The following is a 17965-nucleotide window of genomic DNA, read 5'->3' on the forward strand; positions in this document are numbered from 1 at the left end:
TACCTTTGAGTAAAAAGTATAATCAAGGCTACTTATGTAGGACCGATCCGAGAACCCATCCCAGCTGCTACAAAGGCGTGGTACAGACTGGAGAGTGTATCTCAGAGAGACACACAAACACTTTCACACCATCATCACTCATGGTGATCGCCAAAACACTCAGTGTGAGACAACTTTACATTTACTTCAAGATGGTATGCTATAGTACTTGTAGTTTGTTTTACTACACTTTTTCAGTCTGCTCATTTCCAACTTCTTCATGCCAAAGTTTTGCATTAGTCCCCCAAAAAGTACACTATATTATACTTCTGTCAGAGGTGGGTTTACTTTTCCTCCCAGAGTTAATAAAAAGTGAAAAAGTCCTTAAAAATAAGCTGCAATCTCTGAGACACTGAGATTTCAAATTGAACTTAAGGGGCCGTCACAGAGGGCACAATAATGGCACCGCTGCACTCTAAAACACAATATTTCTGAAACTTGCAAAGTTCTGTTTGGTTAAAGTTTGCTGTGCACTTTCTGTCTGTTCAGCCAACAGAAAAAAAAGCTATCCAGCAAATACAGAAGCCAAAACAAAGGATACGGTACTATTGTGTATTTAAAATCCCTGAATTATAATACACATCTGCATTTGTACTGAGAACTGGTGAGTTCTTTTATTCCTTTCTTGAAAACCAGTTTCTATCCAAGTTGAAATGTCAGCTTTGTATTTTAAGGTTGCTGTTGGCAGACGATATAGCTTGGTGGAGTTTTATAATACATTTTTATTCATTCAGTTCATTTCTTTACTTCTTTACACCAAAGCTGTCTTTCCATTGGTCCCAAACAAAGTACACAATATTATACGTCTCTCAGAGGTGGCTTTATTTTTACACCACAGAGTTAACAAAAAGTGAAAAATGTTTTTTTTCCAGGTTTCTACAGATTCTTGATTACTTGAGAAACGAACATTTTTGTTGGGTTAGTTTTGAAAAACACTTTTTTTGCTCTGACCTTGGCAGATCTGTGAAGCAGCGCAGTGAAACACCACTCATGCTATATCCTGTGTAAAAGTCCATTTAGACTTAGAGGCAAATATACACACGTGCCATTCGATGTTCAAGATAGTGTTTTGCAAGATAAGGACACTTTTCATTGAAAATATGAGATAACTTTACAGTAAAAGTCTTTAAACAAGACATGTCTTCTCCATCAACGAGTCAGGCTGTGCTTTGTAAAGCTTTGAGCTAAATGCTAACGCAACAGCTGCTTAGCTTAGGTTGCTGACATATAAAAGGTGCTAATTACAAGGCTACTCCTCTCTTTCTGGGTCCTTGTGAATCCTTAAATATGCAATTCACTATACACTCATCTATATCCTGCCTGCCTTTTGGATTAACTTGATCACACTAGAAACTATTACAATCTTTATCTTTCCAACGTTAATGCATCCTGAGAGCTTTTGGTATGTGATCCACAAATAATTCAGAAAATGAAAACCCACTTGTAGTTTAAGTGTTTGAATTTTTTTGAACAAAGAGCCCTGAAGCATGTTTTAGTTGAAAGGAGCTTTTAATCCCCAAGTTGCCTAGTTAGATCAGGGATAAAAACCAAGACACACTCATCTTCAGAAAATATCTTCCCTTACAAAATATCAATAAACCATCTCATGGTTCAGCACCGGAGCAACAAGATATAATCGGACAGCTGAGATTACTATCGCACACACTCTCCCCTATGGCTACAACATAATACAGAGAAGATCAAATTAATCTAAAACAGAGAGAAGAGGGAGGAAGTGAGGGATGGGAAGGGGGATAAAGTGGAGGGGAGAATAAAGGGGGATTCAAGGAGAGGTGGACAAAGGGAAGCAGGACACAAGTGGAGGGGAAAGAAGGAAAGCAGAAAAGAAATGAAGATAAAGACTGCTAGGTGATTAAAAAAGACAGTGAAACAAACAAGAAAGAGGGAGGAGAAGAGAAGACAAGAAAAGAGCAGAAAAAGAAGAACAGGAAGAAGAAGAGGACTTCCCATTTACACTCTTAATTGGTTTATGAGGAGCAGAAAATCTCCTCAGTCCCATGAAATGCTAAAGGCTGACGACAACCTTGTACATCGAAAAAGTCACGTCTTTACACCGGTACCACATGTACTACACACACACACACACACACACACACACACACACACACACACACACACACACACACAGGTTTGAACATGGAACTACAGCTTAAAACCAAATCTTGTTTCCTGGGAGCAAATGTAACTTTGCTGAGGGAGAGAATTAAATACCAGGTACCAACGCGTACACACACACACACACACACACACACACACACACACACACGCATCTATATCTGTAAGTACAGCTATTGAGCAGCACATGTACAAATACATACACAGGAAGAGCTCCCCGACTTTCTAAATTAGGAGTGAACTCTGAGTTACTGTAGCGCTCACTCACCCTAACCACAACAACACACTCACTGAATCCTCAGGTGCACTATAAATCCTCACTCGTCAGCAGGATTTGTCTTAATCAGGCAAATAGGTCGGCTGAGGACGCTCGTGTTCATGAATGAGCATGTACTTTGTGTGTCTTTGTTTGGATGCAAGGCCAACAAATGAGTTATGTAAAGGATTGCAGACACGAGGAAATTCTAATACCGCAGGATGCTGCATTACTGCAGCAGAGGTTTATCCTCCATAAGGAACACGGTTTTGATTCCTCTGCCCTGTTGATCTCACAGGGGAGCAAAGCACATTAGAGTTTGTATCAGAAAATCATTACGTGAGGAATCATTGTAAAACAGTTTAAGAAATAGTGTTGACTTTAACTGGGTAAAGCCCACAAGTCTTCAGCCAACCTAGTCTGACTCACCAGATGTGATGTGCTTGTATAAGCTTAGCCATTGGCAACATGTTACTGTTTTCAAAATCCCCTTTGTTTCATTGTGGTCGTTTCCTGGATTTTAAAAATGGTAACAAATGTTTCAGTGAAAGTGTTGCATGAAAGAGCCAGTGGTAGGCTTATACATAGTCTATATGTGGTGACTAGGTTCCCCTTACACAACTTTACAGGGACACTGCTGCTGTATCCAGGACTTTAGGACTTTGTGACAAGAACATTGTGATGGTTTTAAAAAAAGCAAATAAGCAAGAATGCTTTCCCCATATGCTAAAAGCGACAGTCCTCAGGAGCCAGCTTTGTTACCTGTAAAAGATTTTGTTTAGCAAATACTAACAAACTGACACCATCAGAGCTCGTAGAACTGCTGAGTCTCAGTGTTATATGAAATGCCTGGGAAACATTAACGTCTGAACCAAATGTTATCCAAATCCTAGTACTGGCGGATGATAAAGCCTAAATAAATGAGGCAAGACTGGACTCAATTATTAACTTTATTTTTCTTTTGCAAAGATCGCTCCAGGTTTTTAGACTCTGATCGGACACATTTGCATCTGGACAATATCAGTTCTAGGCAGGTGTTCTTGTTCTTGTACCATTTTGTGCCAGATATTTTAAAATGGGTTGTCCTAACTTTTTGGGGACACGTTTCTGTCATCAAATTGAAAATGAGCTAATATTTTTCATGAAATAGTAAAATGTCTCCGCTTAAACATTTGACATGTTTTCTGTGTTTAATTGTGAATAAAATTTGGGTTTGTGAGATTTGCAAGTTATTGCATTCTGCTTTAGAAAGCTCCCTTTTCCTTCTGAACAGTTCTTAACTTTAAAAATAATCTCTAATCTGTCTCTCCTGTCCTCTCTTTATATAATTCTCCATCTCTGAGTGCCACATATTAACATGTTAAAGTTTATTTTCCTCTGCCTGGGAAGTACAGCAGCTGCACATTTACCCAGCAGACACACTGTGCTGCAGGCTGCACAGCAACAGTTTTTGCTGATGTTTGTTGAGCTGATTGAAAAGTTACATCTGAAATGACCTGCCATTTAAAAATCATTACACCATTTATGCTCACTCCTCTTCTGTGGTGCTAGCAAGATGCTAAAGTTCAGCGAATGCACATTTGAAACCTGCACCATGAATGCATCACAGGGAAGGAAAAAAAAAGGACGCGTTTAGGATGTAAGTCAGACCTTGGGATGTTATTTCCTTATTGCTGAGGAAAGTATCTCCATGCTGTCGGCTGGAAGCAACTCCAGGATGCAGCACACAAAACAAGAACTCACACTGTATGATGGTATTAATCCACCAATCAGATTTATTGACGGTTCAGTGGATTTGGTGTTTCTTACCAGGGCAAAGGTTTTTGGACTTTTTATTCAACTTTTTAAGAAATAAGTGTGCTTTTATTTTGTAAAGCCACTCACTGACAGCAGCCCTTATTATTAGGCAAAATATGAGGACTTGCAGTTCTACAGTTGATATAGATTGCAGTGTCGATTGGTGAAGTAGACACTTCAGTTTTATTGATAAAGGATTGTGTCAGCACATTATAAGAGGCACTTCTCAAAATCAATGATTATTAATGGATTTACTCAGATTTTAGTGTCCCTTAAAATGTCACTGGTTATTTCACAGCATTCATTTGTGATCTCATCTCCCATTTCCTGTGTTCTTTTCTGTCTGCTCAAATAAAAAGTTTGAGGGAGAGACGCTTTAAGATACAGTAGCAAATCATTAAATTCTTTCTGCCTTTGTTTTCCTCTTTTCCCCATCTCATCTTGTTTCCCTCCCATTTTCTCTCACTGGCCTCAGCTCTGTGTTGACATTATTGCCATCATTAATTGTAGCCCCGTCTGTGATTCTGCACGCGTACGTGCACGCGCAAATGTGTATCACTGTCCCCGCAGTCAGCTTGAATCACTGCAGGAAACCCAGTTACAGCCACCAATTAGAGGCCACACACGAATGCATGCCACATACACACATTATTGTTAGTGGGCTTTGCAACTAATGTCTGGCCAATATGTCACCATCAAAACAACATTTTTCATTCAACAATCTATTTCGTGGTATTTCCTCTTTTTTTTAAATCTATAATGTTCGTCCGTCTTGCACCCTTTGTTTCTTGATTTTCCAGACTGTGAGGATCCAATTACCATCCGGGGGTCTTCATGCTCCTTCCTTCCTGTCTGCTGGCTATAGGAGCTGATCAATCTAAGGTCTCATGGGGGTCAAATTTATGGTCGCCCTGACAGGTCAAATGGACTACTTAAGAAAATGCCAGCAAGTCGAAAAACTCTGCAGAAGCACACAGAATCCAATGAAATCTGTATGAAACACAATGAAAGTAGAAATAAAACCCCAAAATCTCACAAAACACAATGAAAGTGAGTTTGGGGAGACGATAATGGGACGGACCAGCTGTGACTGTGACAGAAACCAAGACGTGTGAAGGTTTGCACTGAGAAACTGAGGATTTGGGAGGTAGAAAAAGATGCAGGGTAATGTGTGTTTTAATTGCATGAGTCATATAATACTGAAGATACATGCTTGCTTTTAGCCATTTACTTTAGTTTGTCACATATTTTGTACAATTCAATTTGATTTATATATCCATTCTCCTCTGCTTATCTTTATCAGCCCATGCACCCCAAATCTATTCAGTCTTATTTATATAGCATGAAATGTTGCCTTTATATTGAAAGACAGAGGCCCTGCAATAATACAGAGCAAACCCCAACAATCAGAGTACAGTACCTTTGTCACTCAGTGCCAAAATATACTCCACACACTAAAGTACCCTCATCCAACTGCCACCACTAGAAAGAAAAAAATCCATGAACCTGTTTTTTATTATATTGGCATGATCATGTTAAACCAGAGGTTCTAAATCTCAAAGGTTGCACTTAAAACACAACACTGTCGAAGTGTTTAACTGTTGAACTTTAGGGCGTATTTTATATAGTTTTTATTGCTGTGTTTGTAGCTTGCTCTGCTTTCTCCTAGTGGCCATAAAAGAGTTGTTTTCCTTTAAGCACATGCCTCCTCAGCAGCGTTGCATGGTTCCTCCCTCTGAATGCTTTGTTGATGAACCCTTTGCACGCTTCTGAATTGTAACATTTAATCCCATATTTGATAACCATTTGTTGCTACAATGTTTTGCCCCCAGAGCAGCAGAAGAACTGATATCAATAGATGATTTCAGTTTGATGAAGTCCTGGAAAAAGTCGCCCCCTCTTCTAACATCTGGAGCTTCATACATGCCAAATTACGACTCGCCTCATGTCTCTAATAAGCTGAGAAGCACCAGGGAAGACCTTTTAGTTTTCTGCGACTGACACATTCTTTGTGTTCACGTATCTTCTTTGTATGCTAGAAGGAATCTTGCCTAACCAAGTGAAAACTGGATTCCAAGAGCCCTGCTGCTTTAAAAAGATGGATTCAGCTGTAGCCACATTTGTAAGTTAATATACCTGGCGTGTAGTCACAAAAGCATCTCCCCGTGAGTGCCCTAAATCTCCTCTGTGTATCCATGCACATTCATGTTATACCACAACAGAGTATGACTAACTGAGTGAAAAGTTCCATTTGGGTTTCATCCAGAGAGCCTGTACAGGAGTGTCTCATACATACTTCAACCACAGAGAGATGTTCTCACCCACCCAGCATCTCCAGCCAGAGACTGCAATCCTTTGCAGCGCCGGGGCAGATCTGACTGAGTTAGAACAGAGGGATGTTCACATGGATACTGAGGCCTGAGGCCAAACTGAGTGGGAGGCATCAGAGTTTCTTCCTCCTAACTGCACACAGAGGCCAGCTTTGAAATACAAAACATCTTCCCTTACATCCTGCATATTTTTTCTGTGGTACCTCTTTCTGTCTCGCTTTCTTAATCTGTACACCTTTTTTTTCCCCCTTAGTTGCGTCAGTACGCTATTTTTTTTTTAAATACTCCTCTCTCTGAGCCACCAAAGATCCCTCCTCCCAGCAACCTGAAGGAGAAAGAGACGAGGGTCTGAAATAGAAGAAAACATTTCTGCACAACCTCCAGTCATGCTCTTTCCACCTCGTCTCCTTTTCCAATTCATGCATTCTGTAGGAAGGTCCGCACTCTCTGCATTTTTCATCGAACCTGGGACCTCTCTCTGCTCAGGCATTCTGGGAGGTGAAACATGTGAAGTATTCTACAGAGATACATTAAAGTGGTCTTTGCATAATCTTCATTTGTAGTGTTTCATACCTTCTCAAAACTCTGAGGTTAATGTAAGAAGGAACCTTTAGCTTGGTGCATGCACAAAGGGATCTTAGAATAATTTACGTACAATTCATTTAAAAACAGGCTTTTCTATATACTTTGAATTATGATTAGTCTTTTAAGGTGGAATTTTACTTACTGTATAGATTTATTACACTGGAACATTTGAATAATAATCTGATTTCCTTGTTTGTAAATGTGAGGTTGACTGTTTATTTGCATTTTGTTGTATTTCCAGTAGACAGCGCTGTGCAAAAATCTGTTGTAAAATGCTTTCATGTCTTATCAGGGACACACACTCTACTGTATTTGATGTCAACAAATTCAGAAAATTCTGACACTCAGACTTCCAATAAGTTCTTTATTCACCTCTCAAAGTTCTATATTTTGGAAGAGATCGGAGCATTGCCAAGCCGTGTTAACTAAAACCCATTTTGCACAGGTCTGTTATTATATGTGAATCTATAGTGAACTGTATTATGTCACATGTTGTCTGTGCTCTTAATCCATTATGCATCCATCGGCCTGTTATTGAATCCCATGCAAATCTTTGCAGGGCTTCTGTTATATCTGCGCCTTTCTCGTGCTTCTTTTCTTCCGATTATAAATGAACGTTGCGTGCATTTTGCTACACAGCACGGAGCTCCATCTGCAGAGAGCAAGGTGAAATCCACCACAAGATCGAAATCTCAAAGGATAGTGGGATGGATAAAGAGCAGCATTCAGTACAGAACACTTTGCTGTCTTTTAGCATGCTCAACAGTTGTGTCACAGTCTATAAATAGAAATGTTGGGTCTGTAGCCGGTGACTAGAAATCTCAGCAAGCTAAACAGACTTTGCTTTTGCCATTTGGATGCACCGCAGGAAACAGACTTTTTTTTTTCATTAATGGAGTGAAACCTGATACGAGCTATATAAGCCCAGGAGGTTTGCCAAGTTTATTAAAGATAAAATCAAACTGACTTTGGGTACCTGATTTTTCCAATTTGGCTTCTTCTAATGAGAATGGCCTGAGTCTAAATTCCTACAAAGACTTTGAAATTCATCTAAATTGGCTCTATCCTTAAATCTGCTACCTTTCCTCTTAACTCTTACTTCAGTCATACCTTCATCATTTCTCTGATAGAAAGACAAATAAAAGACCAACTATGATTGACGCGGAGCGAAAGACTGAGATAAATTTCTAGTGATGGAGAGATACTAACAGCTAGAGAAAATGGTAGAAAAGGAGATTATAGTGAAGGAGAATGATGCTTCTACAATTGTAAGGAATGACGGGGGAAGCTGCGGTATGTGAGTGGGTGTGCGTGCATGCATGCAGAGGTTATGTTAGGGCTATGGGCAGCATTGTGAAAAGGACGATTGGTGTTAAATTGGGGTGAAAAGAGGCTTAGGTAGCGCTATAGAGACTGAGTGAGAGAGAGAGAAAGCAAAGGAGAGATGGTCACCCTTCACTCCACCCATGGATTAGAGGCTATAGAGACATTGACAGCCTCAAAACCTGGCTTACACTGCTAAAGCCCAGCAGACACACACGCATAGCAGAAACTCAAAATGTGTCAGTCCCATAACAGCTCCAGTACATCCAGCTGTGGAAGAGAATGCTCCTCTGTTTGCCTGTCAACATTTCTCCATTATGCTGAGATTTATCAGCTGGATTTTTGGGTCCCAACACACCGGCACACTTTGAGACTCATCAGATTGGCAATATTCTCAGCATCTATCATACCAAAAGTTTTCATGGTACTTCTCTTCCTTTTATTATCCACGGTGGCTTTGCATACATACAGAATCATAATTCCTTTCGAAAGAGGATCCCAAAGTAGCCGTTTATCAAACAAAGAAGCAATTTCACAAAGCGCTGCGTGACTTTATTAGCTTGTTGTAAAAGTTTGTTGACTTGCCTCAACAAATACTAATATGTAGCAGTATTCTGTAAACATTAATAAGCAGCTTTAGCATACAGTAGCTGTGATTTATTCACTGTGACATTGTGATATTTTCACATTGAGCAGATATACGGTTTGCTGAGGTCACTACCTTTGGTGTGCTAGCATGCTAACTCTTGCTGTTCAACAGTAAATAAAGAGAACAGGAGAACAGGTTTGCACACAAAACAAGGTCACAAGTTACTTTTGAAACAATGAGCAAACCTTGAGATGGTGCCTCAAATGAGGGAACTGTTATACTCAGTAAGTGGTTCAGAGGTTTATCATGCTATTATTAACCATTAAACATTGCAGTTGTAAAGAAATATAACTGAAAACTCCATTACATTTTGTCAAAAACATTGACAAATACTCGTATCCTTCATAAAGCCACAAGCCAATGGATTCCTAAAAATAAAAAGCTGTTAGCATGACTTTGAAAACCCAAGAAGTGTTCATTTACAACAGGTCTGTACTTTGTGACTTCTACTAAAGCTTCATAGATGAATTAATAATCCATAAGAAAACACTGGTTTATCATTAAGAAGCCATGTCAAGAAGCATATATATTTCCTGTTTTGTGTAAAAGAGTACTGAAACTTATTTCCAAGGTAATATGTTACGTATAACAGAATATTTAAAGCCAGTTCCTCCTGTGTTTGAGAAGATTTGTGTTCCATTCAAACTGTCTGAAAATTAAGAGTGTACCTGTACCTTAATATTGCCCAGTGTTTTTGCAAATTCTTTCACTTTTTTCTTTTTGATAGATCAGGAGTTTATGTGATTTGTTTTGTAGAGTGTTAAAAGTGTTAAAAGTCAGTTTAGTCCTTTCTTAAACGCACACCAAAAGTAGAGAGAGAAAGAGAAGCAAACAGAGAAGAGTGGAAGATTTCTTTCACTAAATGCATTTAGTTAATTAACATTGTCATTGTTAGAATGGACAAAGACAATTTCCAGAGAATTACATGATAATGTGCTGGTGATGTTTATCTCTTAAGCTAACCGTGGGGCAAATATAATGATTTTTTTTTCCTTTTCATTTTAGTTGATTTATTGCGACAGCCATTTATTGATTTCAGAGCAGCTGGCTAGATTGATATTACTACTTACATAATCATGACATCTAACCCTTTTATAATAATATAATATAATATATACAGAATAATAATGTATTATTGTGTTTCTAATTATTTGATAAATAACTAAAATAACTTTGCGTTAACATTCATTTTCCATTGATATATGGAACTATGAAAACAGCACCTATTTTACTGGAAACATAAAACATTAGTCCTCATCTGTTTTCTAATATCTTTGAATTGTCAGAGTAGGTATTTTATACTTAAGTGATTCTTATAGTGTAACTGTTATTGTTTCTACTGCTACTGCTTCATGAAACAAAGCCCATATTTTAAACTTTTGACCCCAAAGAAAAAACAGCGTTAAGTATTTAAATTTAAAGGTATTTTCTATTTTGTGAAATTTACTTTTTACTTCCAGGAGTTTATCAATAATGTACATTACTGGTCTCTATTCCTTAACTGGACCTACAAACACTTCAAAACCAACGTACAAGTGCATTAGGTACACATGAAAATTTTGATTGATTATATTGAGTTTTTTGGGGAAATTGCAAATCAAGTGAAATTAAAAAGGGTTTTTGTCATTGAGGTTATGGAGCTGGCTGTAAAACAGTGGCAGAAGGGAAAATGTCATAAAAGTGACAATAATGCAGTTAACTTTGACTTCACAGCCCCAGTAACTGTTACATTTAACTTTTAAACTGACGACGATGAAAAAAAAAGCGATAACCCTACACTGATCATACAGCATATTGCCACAAGTAACTACCTTTACACACATATAACAATGAGTGATATTCCATTCTTAATCTACAGGGTTTATTTAATATGATGTCATCATTTGCAGCTATAACAGCTTCAACTAAACAAGGTTCAGGAGTCTGTTTATGGGAATTTTTGACTGTTCTTTTAGAAGTGCGTTTTTGAGGTCAGACACTGATGTTGAATGAGAAGGCCTGACCAGTCAAGTTCTTCCACACCAAGCTGCTCATCCATGTCTTGATAGACCTTGCATTGTGCCCTGTTGTGCAGTCATGTTAGAACAGGAAGGGGCCATCCCCAAAATGGTCCCACAAAGTTGGGAGCATGAAATTATCCAAAATGTCTTTGTATCTGAAGCAAAGTTGGAACTAAGAGGCAGAACTCAACTCCTGAAAAACAACCACTGACTCTACTCGTATACATAAGCCATTCATCATCACTGATTTGAATTGAAGTATTAAATCGCGAAAAATGTTCTTCAAAATTGTACCATGGTGGTGTGAAGGCACTTTTGTAACCCATCTTCTCACCCAGCAATAGAGTCGCAGCTTAATGTCACTGCCTGCGTGTTCATTTCAGGTCCTGATTCCAGCCTATTACTTCACATATTCCTCCTTTGAACTCAAAGATGGAACATTTTCTCCTCCATTACACTTCATGTTATTGTGTTTTTGGCTTCTGCTAATGTTCCTTCAAACCTTGTATTTTATCCCCATTCCAATCCATACACTACAAAATCAAAGATCCCACGGTGCTTAATCTGTAATGATTTCTCTCATAGTATCAAAATGTTGCATGTGCAAATACACTCCTCAGTATCTTAAGCTCAGACCTCACACTTATCATTCCGCTCTTTTTTTCCCTCATAATCTCACCCTCTCGTTATGCGACTACATGTTTATTCAGAAACGCAAATTGGTTCTTCAAAAACACAATCTCTCCACTGAAAAATATTTAGGTCAGTCTTTAGAAAGCGCTGCTACCACAGCTGGCATGAAAGGAGTTTCTTCTGCACCCCTCGACACACGCTGTGCTGGTATTTTGCTACTTTATCTGTAGCATACAGTTCTGTAGTTCAGACTGCAAATAAATCAGCTGAAAAGGCCTCAGTACACCAGTAAGAGGCACAGCAACATTTGCCCAGGCTTCACTGCAAAATATTTAGTTCTGGAAGCTTGGTGATAAGTAAAAGTCTTTAAGTACTAATAGTAAACTAACAGCAATTTGGGTAAGCACGCTCTTTACATTCATTAAAAGAGGAGCTATGGTATACTTAACAGGAAAACATCCCCCATGAGGTCTCATAATGCACCAATACTCTCAATAAATAATTAACAATAATAGCTGCTGAATGTGTACCTGACAGCATATTTTAATTTATTTATATTTTTAAAATCTCACATTGAATAACAAATAAACTATAACAACTTATGATTCCATAATTTTCCTGTTGTTGCTAGGCAACCTCTAGCCTTATTTTCATACTTTTGAAATTATTAGAGAGGTGATGTACTGTATTTACTTCCCAAATACATCCATACATAAAATAATTTCATATTGTAAATCAACTTGCTGTGAGGTTGTAAACAGGAAAAATCTCTATGATAATGCATTCAGTATAACAGATAAGTCGCTCCTGCTAAACAGAGATAAAAAAATATTTCAACTAAAACTGGACCGATACATTGGCCAATATTCACTATTTGCAGATATTTTGTTATTGCTATTTATAATGGCCGATAAATCAAGACATTAAAATGGGAGAAACACCCTTTAGTAGTGTTGATGTTGCATATGTTTTCCAGCAGAGGGCATGCTGCGAGTTCCTTGTTGGCAACTCAGGTTTTGAGACAACTGCATTGTCAGATTGTCTTAGTAAGTTATCATAAATAATTGCACATAACCAAAGTTCTGTTTATGTTTCATGTGTGAAAAAATAGAGGATGCATCAGACTTTAAAATCACCAAATACTGGCATCCGTATGATACCAATGGCTGTGACTGTCACGGTCCAGGGTCGGTGACTCAGTGTTTTGATGTTGTTGTTGATGTTAATCTATGAATTCATCGTGTTTATGACTTCTAGTGTTTTGGTTTGTGTTTCTAGTGCTCAGGTTCTTCTCTGCTCTTTAAATTCTGTTCTTAGGTCCTCGTGTTTAGTGTAGGTTCAGTCTTCATGTTTATTATTTTGTTCCCCAGTCATGTCAGTGTTTCTAGTTTTGCTTCCCCTCGGTCCCGTCGTGTTTGATTACTCCCAGCTGTGTTCTCCTCCCGTGTCTCATTCCCTCGTTATCCCTCAGTGTTTTTAAGCTCTGTGTTTTCCTTGTTTTTGTCATACTCTCACCATGCTGTGTGTGTTTTTCCCTCTGTGGTCCTCGTACTTTTCTTGCTCTGTTCCCAGTTTAGTTGTCTAGCTTCCCAGTGTCTTGGTTCCTCGTCATTAGTTTCTAGTTTTCTGTTTTTGGTTCCTGGTATGTTTTTTGCTACAGCACAATAAAGCTGCCTCTTGTAGTTCACCCTTGTGTCCTGTGAGTCCTGCATTTGGGTCTTCCATCCTGCGTTGCCACACAGCACACCTTGACAGTGAAATATAGAACTCAACTTGGCTGATTTGTATGAACATTGCAGATATGTAATAATTTCACAGGAAACATTTCTAATTAAAAGTTGTAGGCAGTAAATGGGTACTAATAACGAATGGTCACAGGCTAAATTCATTATTGATGTATCTTTTTAATCTCATCTGTTGTGTGCAGTTGTGTTTTTAATACACGAGATGTTTCACTATTTCAGAGATGTCAAACTGTGGAGGAAAATAAATGATGCAAAACTCTAGTGACAGAGTACTGAAAACAGATTTCGCATTGCCAAGCCTGTCAAGTAAAGTCACACAGGATGTTTCGTGCCTGATTATATCCTATAAGCACAGAAAGCCTGTTTGATCCACATATTTTTTTTCCATCAAAGAAAGAGGGCCTTCTTCTGACTCGACATTATCTTTGCCTTTGTATGCCAACCTTTCCTCTTGAGTAATTCAACTGAGGAGGTTAAACAAAAGTGATGCTCCTTGTCATGGACTTTGTCAAACTGTCCATGGAGCAAATTTATATGTCAAAATTAGCCAAAGTAAAAGTGATTTAGTCCCCCCCTTCCAGGTAAAGCCTGTGATTGTTTCGATTCCATTGGAAATAAAGGATTTCCCTGTGAAATTTCTTAGATCTAAAAGACTAGCACATGGGATTTAATGGCTTCTAGTGGAGTCGTTGAATATGTGAAAAAGGGTCCCTTTTCATGATTTTTGATGTATACTATATTTCATTTCTGCTTCAAGTCTTATACACTTGTCCGCTTTATTCGTACTCAGTGTTTAAAGTTGAAAAAGAAGTGCTACATTTAAAAAAAAAGATCTTCCTAAATAGGAGGACTTTAAAGAATTAGAACAGAAAAGAAGGTAATTTGTGTGCACTTGAAGAAAAAATTAGGGGACAGTTGTGAAATGTCACTCTGCTAAACCGCAAGGGGAAGAGATTAACATTTGGACCTATGACATTTTAATGGAGTGGACAGGGGAGATAATTTGGGACGGAACATATTGTTGTTCATTACGAGACCTCCCTCTGTGAGACACATGCACACACAAACACTGACCGGCAAGTCTGTGTGCAGGCCTGCATGTGTGTGTTCAGCAGTCACTCGCAGAGGTGAGCGCATCTGTAAGAAATGATTGATACATGTAACAGGCAGACCTCTCTTTCTCATTCCCCTCTGTTTACTGAGTGTGTGTGTCTTGCAGTATGTGTGATAGATACGTGTGAGTGCAGAGGTCTTAGTGTATTTGTCCAGACTCCATTAAACACCTGTTCACTGGCCTAATGCGTATGGCCCTGTGGCCTCAGGCTGCTGCAGTAGTACAGCAGTAAACATCATGTACACACTAAAACTGTCATAAAAGCACCATTAAGATATTATTTTCAGTGATACAAGGTTTCACATACTGCAATAACAGAAATAAAACAAAAGAGAGTAAACCCCATTGGTGTTGACAGTGGCTTCAAGTAATGGTAAGATAATGAATTGTGACTGAGGAGCGATTGTTCTGTCTGCAGTTTGAAGTTGTGTCCTGTTAGACGCTCTGAGCATTTTCATAGCAACAAACGTGGCAGCCCGGTCATACTTGAGAATAGCAAGGTAAGCGAGACAGTCATATAATGTCTACTTGGTTCTTTGTACAATACTCATCTGTGCACTGCAAACTGAACGGCTGTATAATGGTACATTAGCCCATGTGACAACAATTCCTTTTTAATGGCACTTTCATCAAAGAACGAGCCATTTCTAGTCTATGGTTGTAGGAAAATGCCTGTTTGAAGGAGCTTGTGGAGGAGGCTCTTTGTTTCAACTGAATGTGACTTCACACAGAAGTTCAGATTGAGTCGTGGCAAAAGAGCCCTGTTGAATGACTATGTTGCTGTTGCTGTACTGACACTGTATTCCCAATGTATTTCTACTGGTTAACAATGGAAGATAAAATGTCTGTAACAGTGATGTGGGAAACGAGAAGTACTCCGCGAGTGCAAACCTTCGCCATGGCAGCTCAGTATTTAGTTTGAAGGGAATAGTATTGTTTTTTTATAAGTAAAGATGACGTAGGTCTAGGTCCTGGACAACAGGTGACAAGCTGAATAACTTGAGCTAATTATATAACTGCATATTTCTAACTAACTAACACAATTTGGGGTCAACTTGAAAGAAAGGCAGATGTGAAATGTAAAAGCAATGTAAGAGGTTAAATGTGAGATGGCATTTGGATGCAAATTATAATTTTGATATTTATAATCCTCAAGCATATTTTGAAAGACATTTTATGAAAGACACATCCACATATAACTTACACCCATTTAAAATGTTGTCTGGACCTTGAAGAACACAAAACACATCATGCTGGTTTAGTTTTGGCCTTACAGGCTTTTCCCTGTTCTTATTGCACCTTGTGAGCAAATGCAAATATGCTTGAAACCTCTGCTGTGGTTGCAGTGTCAGGTTACAGTGACTGAAATGACACAACTGTAACTCTGCATTACAAGTCCTTATTTGGTAGCCACATGAAACTAATATGAATGAAAATTAAATTCCTAGCTGTCGTTTAGCAAGAGTCCAGGTACACTCTGGACAGATCGTCAGTCTGCAGTAACACTAACACAGACAGGTAACCATTCACACCTACAGCTGTTTCAGAATCACCATAACGCACACGTCTTTGGACAGTGGGAGGACGTCACAATGTTCACAACATACAGCTGGGCAGTGAATTCAAGCTAAAGAGCCTCTTTCTGTGAGGTGACAGTGCTAACCACGGCACCACTCTGCTGCACACCCTATTTAATTATTTAATATAAAAATAAATGAATAAATACATTTGAGGTCAGCTTGACTGCTATATGAACTGTTGTGTATGTTATTTGTTGTAGCCATAACAGACGATAAATTCTGATAGCTCCAAAGCTCTAAACACTAAATAACAACACAAATTCTACACATAGTACACATAGGCTACATTTGTGGGTTTACTTTTTAGTGCAAGTTAACTGTGGGAGCTCCATTTCAGTTCAATTCGCTCCATTATTGTAAGGTTAGGCCCTACTATTAAAAAAAAAACCCCAACAATCACATGACCCACTATGACCAAACACTTGGTGACAGTGGGAAGGAAAAACTCCCTTTTAAACAGGAAGAAACCTCCAGCAGATCCAGGTTCAGGGAGGGGCCAGCATGACTGGTTGGGGGTGAGGGGTGGGAGACAGGACAAAAGACACACTGTGGAAGAGAGCCAGAGTGAAGAAGAAACATGGGAACTTCTCCAGCAGCCTAGTCCCTTTGCAACATAACTAAGGTAGGATCCAGGGTCACCTGATCCAGCCCTAACTATAAGATTTAGTTTTAAGCCTAATCTGTCAAGGTCTGTGCTGTGGCAGGCAGGATGAGGGACCCAAATGTAGGACTCATAGACAGAAAGGTAAACTCAGAGGGACGGCTTTATATGCTGGGAAAGACTTTAACATTGAATACAAAAAAAACCCAAAAAAACCCCACCATTAGAAATATGAAACTCAAACTAGAAAAATAACCAGGAACAGAGAACTAGGAATTTGTCAGGAGCACAGAGAAAAACACACAGCATTGAGAGGGTACAATGGGACAACGGACAGAGGAAAACACAGGGCTTAAATACACAAGGGAGTAACGAGGGAATGGGAAACAGCTGGGACTGATCTGACATAACGAGACCAGGAGGAAGCAAAATTGAATACACTGAACACAGGAAAAGGCCCTATCAAAATAAAACAGGAAACACAAAGACCAAAACCCAGATTCAAGACACTCAAGCTTAACACAGTGACTGCGGAGACATCGGGAACATAGAGACATGAAACATGGGGGAAAGGCACAGAGTAGACATGGGAACAGAGACTAAAACACAGATTAACACTGAAGGAGGGAGAACTAAGATCACTGAGAGCTTAAAAACCAAAACCATGAATAACAATAATCAAAGAATATTAATTCAAACTCTGAAACACAAATACCAGGTCGCAGACCCACCACTGTGACATAATCTCAGACATGGAGAGAGTGTCTGTTTCCTGAGTCCAAACTGGGAGCTGGTTTCACAGAACAGATTATGGAAGGACACCAAAGCCTCTCTCGCCATCCTGGAGCAAGTAGGAGAAAAGTCTGTGTTCATCAGATCATCAATAAGTAGATATTTTAGGTTTACCAGTCTTACTCAAACTAAGGTGAAATCAGTGCATAGTTTTGTTCTCATTTAATTGAAATGTACCGTTACTTTTTTTTTTTTTGACTTTGGGTTGACATGTTGGATAAGCCAAAGATTTGAAACGCCCACTCTATCTGCATCTTTTCAGATGTCAACGTGTCAGTTTTTTCACACTAAACATGAATAGTACCATAGCTCGCATCTCTTCCTCTTCGACCTGCTACAAGAGCCTGCATTCACCGTAACAAGCTGCCTGTTGCATCGTCTAATT

General features: G+C 38.9%; 1 protein-coding gene across 4 annotated transcripts in view; it reads right to left on the reverse strand.

Moving 5' to 3' along the window:
• Positions 1-17965, reverse strand: part of il1rapl2 (interleukin 1 receptor accessory protein-like 2) — a 443220-nt gene that overhangs the window by 209849 nt on the left and 215406 nt on the right. The window lies entirely within an intron of this gene.

This window comes from Pelmatolapia mariae, linkage group LG2, assembly GCF_036321145.2.
Source record: "Pelmatolapia mariae isolate MD_Pm_ZW linkage group LG2, Pm_UMD_F_2, whole genome shotgun sequence".
NCBI classification, from domain to species: domain Eukaryota; kingdom Metazoa; phylum Chordata; class Actinopteri; order Cichliformes; family Cichlidae; genus Pelmatolapia; species Pelmatolapia mariae.